The sequence below is a fragment of the Ochotona curzoniae genome, unplaced genomic scaffold, assembly GCF_017591425.1.
Source record: "Ochotona curzoniae isolate NIBS_2020 unplaced genomic scaffold, NIBS_Ocur_1.0 scaffold_2453, whole genome shotgun sequence".
Taxonomy (NCBI): domain Eukaryota; kingdom Metazoa; phylum Chordata; class Mammalia; order Lagomorpha; family Ochotonidae; genus Ochotona; species Ochotona curzoniae.
Window position 1 is genome coordinate 30,877,960 of NW_024467094.1, and position 6,659 is coordinate 30,884,618.

Sequence of the window (6,659 nt, forward strand, 5' to 3'; positions counted from 1 at the left end):
CAGTATCTTCTGGGAATTGTAGTCCTTTGTACTGGGGTCGTATTTGACTTAGAAGAAACTGAGGAACTATTCTTGTCAGTCCTCTCCTTTTAGAGAGGACAGCCCGGCGTGGGACACCGGAGTCGCAGGGTGACAGGAGCTGGAGAAGTGGCTTGAGACTGGGCGTCGCCTGATTACGTCATACAGACCGGGTCGTTCACTCCCTCTCGACACCCTTTCCTTTCCCTCCAGTTGAAAGGCTTAGAAGGGCGTGGCGTTCCTCCACGCATTCTTTCTCTTTCCAGATCTTTCTCAAACTGCTGGAGTTATGAGACTTTTCATTTTCACACCTTGTATTCCCCAGACCACACTGAGGCGGCTAAATTGCATACACATCACCACTTCACCTCCAAGTCTGACATTCCTCCCAGACTCTTCTGGTTCTACGTAGTGCTTGAATGCAGTGGGAAGTACAAGGAAACTGAGGTTAACTGCTTAAAAAAAAAAAAAAAAAAAAAAACCTACTCAACACGACCTAACAAGCCACAGCAAAAGGCAATGCATTATGGATGAGAATTTGAAAAAGAACATTAGGTTAAAACTAAGGATACTGATTCATTAGCTATTACAAATGTACCATACTAATATTATGCTCATAAAAGGGGAAGCTGGGTGCAGAGCTCTGATTGAGCCAGCCAGGGTTGGACCAAGCTAAAGACAGGAAAACCAGGAACTTAATCTGGATCTCCACAAGGGTGGCAGGGGCCCAAGTGCTTGGGCTATCTTCTGCTGCCTTGTCATTCACATTAACAGGAAGCTGGATTGGCAACAGAGTCGCTAGGATTCAACACTACACACAGCTGTGGGATGCCAGCATCACAAGCAGGCAGCTTAACTCACCACAACACAAGCCTACCCCTTTGGCTTTTGCTTTTCATTTATTAGCCATGCATGCCACAACTTACTAATAGTGCTGCCTCCAGGGACATCTGAAACCACCATTGGCATGCCTATCCCACAGCTCTGCTTCTGATCCAGTTTCCTGCTAATGTACCTGCGAGGCAATAGAAGATGGCTCAAGTGTGTGGGTACCTGTCACCTACATGGAAGACCCCAGAAGCAGCTCCTGGTTGCAGGTGTTGGCTTGGCCCAGCCTCCGTTGTTGTAGCTATTTGGGAAGTGAGTTAGCAGATGGAAGATCTCTCCTTGTTCCTCTGCATTTCAAACAGACAAATTTTCAAAAACTAAAATATGAAAAAAAATTCTGTTTGTTTGAAAGAAGCATATTGTAGTAGGTTCCAGCGTCCAGGGCTGTAGGCATTAGCTCTTCTTTCCCTCCAGTGAGAAGCTGGAGAGTAAACGTGCCCCTGGTGATGTCTGAGCCCCCCCAACCTGTCCAGTCCTGTGGACAGATCACCCCTAACATTTACAAAGAGTGAATATGGAACCGCATCCAGTGCCTGCCACCCCTCCTTTTAGCCCCAACCCCACACACTGAGAGCCTGAAATCCCAGGCTGCAAGTTCCAACCTTGTCCCTACCCCACAATGAGCATCCCCTGGCTGCCTTTCCAGTCCCAAATCAAGATGGCTCTGGGAATATCCTTGGACCATCCAGGCAGAGAAGAACAGGATCCCAGGTATTCACCGTGCAGTCTAAGCAGGGAAAGCAAGGACTCCTGTGCTGAAGGGGTAAGTGTGGCTGGAGAAGGGCCAGATTCTCTTTGTGCCCCTAGACCTAACCCAAACCCTAACCCTCACCCCACTCCATGATGCTCCCTTTACAGCTGGCCAAGTGACATACCACTGGGGACCAGTGTTTATACCAAAGCTGCTGAATATATGTGGCAGGAAGGAAGGAGAACCCAGACCCTCGTGCTTCTCTTCTCGACTCCTGGTGGCCACATATGCTTCCCTCCCCCCCCCCAAACCGCATGGCCTCTCACATACCCAACTATCCTTCATGTCACAGGCTCCTTGCTCCGCCTTTGCTAGCACCCCACTTCTTCTTTCCCAAGGCTCACATTCCCCTTCGTTTGCTGGGAGAGAACTGGCCACTTGGCAGCCTGCGTCTGATCCACAGTTGGGTAGAGTGGGCCACCCATGCACGGGGGAGGGAAGACATTCTGAAGCTCCGCCTGCGTCAGCAAGCTGGGCCTCATTTGTAGGCAGCGGCCTCCCGTCTTCCTTGTCCTCCCACGGCTCACCAGAAACCTTCTGGAGGCCTGACAGGGCTTCATCAAGGCATGGCCACCTAGGCGCAGGGTTCTGAGTCAGGTTCAGCATCTCCACTGTGCCCTTTCGGGCTCTGGCTGGTCTGTAGCTGCCTCCACACCTTCGCTCCCCTCTGCACCGGCCACCGCTCCCTAGGTTCCTCCTGAACTCGCAGGTTCATCCAACGCAGGGACAGGAATCTCTGATCATCACTCAGGCAGAGAGCACAAATGCTGAGGACCCCTTCCGCTACACAAGGCAGGCTCCTCCTAGGCCTCTCCTACTTCCCTTCTCTTGTCATCTATCTCTCCTGCCTCAGTGCTGATCGAGGCTCCTGTTCCTGTACTCCTGGCCCCAAATCCCCACCTCCTCACCCTTCTTGCTTGGTCTGATGGGGAAGGGGCCCTAGCTGGAGAAGAGGGGCAGCCTGGAGCCAGTCAGGGAGAATGATGTGACAACATCTGGAACAATGGCAGAAAAGCAGATGGGTGGGGCTGGCACTGTTCCTGAGTGAGCTAAGCTATCACTTTCAATGGTGGAATCCCACATCAGAGCCCAGTCTCCAGTCCCAGCTGCTCTGTTTCGGATCCAACTACCTGCTAATGCTCCTGGGAAAGCAGCCGGGGATGGCCCAGGGGCTTGGGCTGCAGCCACCTGTATGTGAGAGCTGGATGAAGTTTCTGCCTCCCGTCTTCAGCCTGACCCAGCTCTAGCAATTGCAGCCATTTAGGGAGTAAACCAGTGGATAGAAGATCTCTCTCACTCTCCTCCCACACCACCTTCAAATAAGTAAATAATCTTTTTTTTTCTTTTTTTTTAATTGATGTATTTTTATTGGAAAGTCATATTTACGGAGAAGGAGATACAGAATCTTCCATCTGCCTGTTCACTCCCCAGGTGGCTGCAGTGGCCAGAGCTAAGCCAATCTGAATCCAGGAACCAGGAGCCTGGGTCTCCCCTGTGTGCAGCATCCCAAGGCTTTGGGTTGTCCTCAACTGCGTTTCCAGGCCTCAAGCAGGGAACTGGAAGGGAAGTGGAACAGCCGGGATGCCTACTAGCACCCATATGGGCTGGGATCGCAATGAGTGCAAGGCAAGGACTTTAGCCACTTGGCTACCGTAGTGGGTCCAAATAAATTAATCTTAAAACACACACACACACAGCAGCTAGGCCAGTGTAGGATAAGAAGCTATGAGGAACACAAATTTGGGTTCCTGGGGAAAGGGGACATTCCTTATCTAAGCTAGGAAAGAAAATAAGGAAAAATACTTAGAATCCAGACCTCCAAACCCAGCAACATCGAAATCATCAGTGAGTACATTAGCCAGGGAGAACCACAGCTTTCCTGGTGTCCACGGCAACATGGAGTCATTCCCCTCCCCTAAATGGAGCATTTTCCTCTGGAAGCCTCAGTGTCCCCACTATGGGCATTCAAGGGATGCACAGACAGGCCACTGCCACACCTCTCCTGCGCTGCCAGGTCCCAGGTCAAAACACCTACTTTCTGTCTGATATCAGAATGATGGGGAAGAGCTCTACAAAGGGACCACAGCTCAGGGACAGCTGCAGACCCACCAAAGGTCCCTGCCCCTGTCACTTGTCCCAAGAGAGTGAAGGGCAGGACACAGAAGTAGCCTTTGGAGCAGTTTCCTCTCTAACACCCTGGAGTACACCTGCCCACTCCACACTCCAGCATAGGGCACAGAGAGCTGCCAAGGTCCCGAGGGCCTGCGGCCTGCAGGGCACAGGGAATGACAGCCACTCTGTCCGTGCCATCGACCTCTTCACCGAGCTGCTCTGTCTTTGCTTCTTACTCGCAGGGGAGGCTGATGGATGGGGCCCTTGCACTCCGAGAGTAAAGGACGTTGCCACCTGCTCACCTTCCTTTTCCCTAAAGCAAAAGCACAATGAGGAGGGGCTCCACTGGAAAATGAAGCCAGGAGCTTGGAACAGTTACCTAATACCTGACACTTGTGAAATGCAAAAAGAAAATACTTGTCAAATGAAGGCATGAAGGTAGCATGCACCCTGAAAGACAGCCTGGACAAGATGTCAGCTTTTTTTTTCCCACTTTTGGTTTAGCTACCCAAAAGCAAGGCTCAGCCAGACCTAGTCCCTTTCCCAAATTCCTCTTTAAAAAAAAAAAAGATTTATTTATTTTTATTGGAAAGTCAGCTATACAGAGAAGAGGAGGAGAGACAGAGAGGAAGATCTTCCATCCAATGATTCATTCCTCAAGTGACCGCAATGGCCGGAGCTGAGTCGATCCAAAGCCAGGAGGCAGGAGCTTCTTCTGGGTCTCCCACACGGGTGCAGGGTCCCAAGCCTTTGGGCCGTCCTCGACTGCTCTCCCAGACCACAATCAGGGAGCTGGATGGGAAGCGGGGCTGCCGGGATTAGAAATAATGCCCATATGGGATCCCAGTGCATCCAAGGCGAGGACTTTAGCTGCTAGGCTATCGCACCGGGCCCTTTACCAACCCCTTGATCTCCAACTTCCACAACCTGTCCCCTGACCCTCTTTCTACCATCATTTTTTTGAAAGGTTTCCTTTTTCATTTATTTGAAAGGCAGAATGAGAGAGAGGTCTTCTGTCAGCTGTTTCACTCCGCAAATGGCTGCAACACCCATGGCTCAGCCAACATCTGGATCTCCCCTACAGATGGCAAGGGACTTGGGATATTTCCCACTGCTTTTCCAGGTGCATTAGCAAGGAGCTGGATTAGAAGTGGAGCAGCCAAAAGAAAAAAAAAAAAGTGGAGCAGCCAGGACTCTCAAATGGGCACTCTTATTCTACTATCTCTTCTGATTGGGAATTAACTTGGGGGAAATACCTTAGCCAGTGGTGCCTCAGTTTCCCCCACTGTTCTTCCAGAGCACCCCCAATAAGTGGACTGTGTCTGCAGAGCCAAGGATCGCCCACTGGGCACCTGGTCATTTGCTGACATCACCCAGATCCCAGCATGCCAAAACAAGGTGGGTAAGCGAAACTGCTAAGCCTGGGACCAAGGGGCTTGTTGCGGGGTTGGCTGGCAGAAGGGCTGGTTGGCTGCTTTCCCTAATTTGCTGGGCAGTACAGGCTTCTTGCAGAGGAGGGGGATGCTGTGTAGGGCCTTAGCTGACAAGCTTCTGGGAGAAGCTCTCTAGCTCCTGGGGGGTGGGGCCCACAAGAAATCTTGGGGTGCTTCCTAGCAACAGCCTTGGAGGGAGGGAGGGAGAGCAGGGGAGAGGGAGGGGCCTGGGCATGGCGGTGCTGATGAGAGCCCAGAGAATAGGCTGTTCCTGCTGCATCCTAGGCAACGGAAACCCAAGCTGGAGAGGATGGTCAGACACATATCTTGAGAGGGTCTCTACCCAACCTCACTTATGCCCTGCCCTCTCCCTCCCCTGTACCCACCCTGCTCTGCTCCTGGGCTCAGGACATGGCTGAGACAGAGGTCAAGGGTCGGTAGGTGGCATAGACCAAAGGAGAGCGGAGGATGAGCTGAATCTGAGAACTAGAAACCTTAAGGAGCAGGCAGGCAGGGGGAGTGGGGTGTGGAGGGTTGGATGCTCTAACAGGGACCTGGGTTGGATCCTGGCATCAGGTGAGATGGGAGGGTGCTACAAGAGCAGTGCCCCCTCCACTTTCTACTCTGCCTTGGCCCAGGTCTGTCCCTGCCTGTACCGGGGGCACAGGAGAGGGGACGAGGCAAGAAGCAGTCCAGCTTGTCTGAGGTGCCCTACTGGACCCTATTGGGCACTTTTCTCTGGTTCTGGGTCTGCCATTTGGGAAAGTCTTCCCTCCCCACCCAAAAATTTCAGGATCCTACAGCAAAGAGAGAGCTGTGGTGGAGAGAGCCAGGAAGGAAGTCCCCACCTGTGCAGACGGCTGGGACCACTCCTCCCTCAGTTGTTCAGCCTGGAGAAGACAGAGTATCTCATGTCCTGGGATATTCTCCCAAGGTGGAAAGCAGCACAGTTACAAGGGCCTTTGTCCAAACAGGATAGAGCAGCGCACATGGTGGCCTCGCTCCCTAGGGTTTCCGTCAAACCTGATCATGGCGGAGGTGGCTTCACCTGGAAGATAACCACCCTCAGAGCCCCGCCCACTTCATGCTGCAAGCTGCAGCCACCTTTCCCCACCCTCCTGCTGCAGCTGTTGCAAGTCAACAGCAAGCCAAGACAGAACACGGGCTCGCTCACTGCACGCTGACTCTGCTGCCTGCAGCCTCCATTTCCCACCACAGCTACCACACTGCATGCTGTGGGCTCCCTGCAGCCAGTGCATATCCCCTCTTCACAACCCCTTCACCGTGAGTCTCATCCCTGGGCACACCCAGGAGTCCCAAGAGACGCAGCCTCTTCCTCCCCCATCCCATACACTGCAAACTCCCCCCAAACCACCACCACCAACACACACACACTCACACACACACAGCAGTAAGGACTCCTGTTGAACTGAAGTGGCTGAGGCTCAATGCGCAAA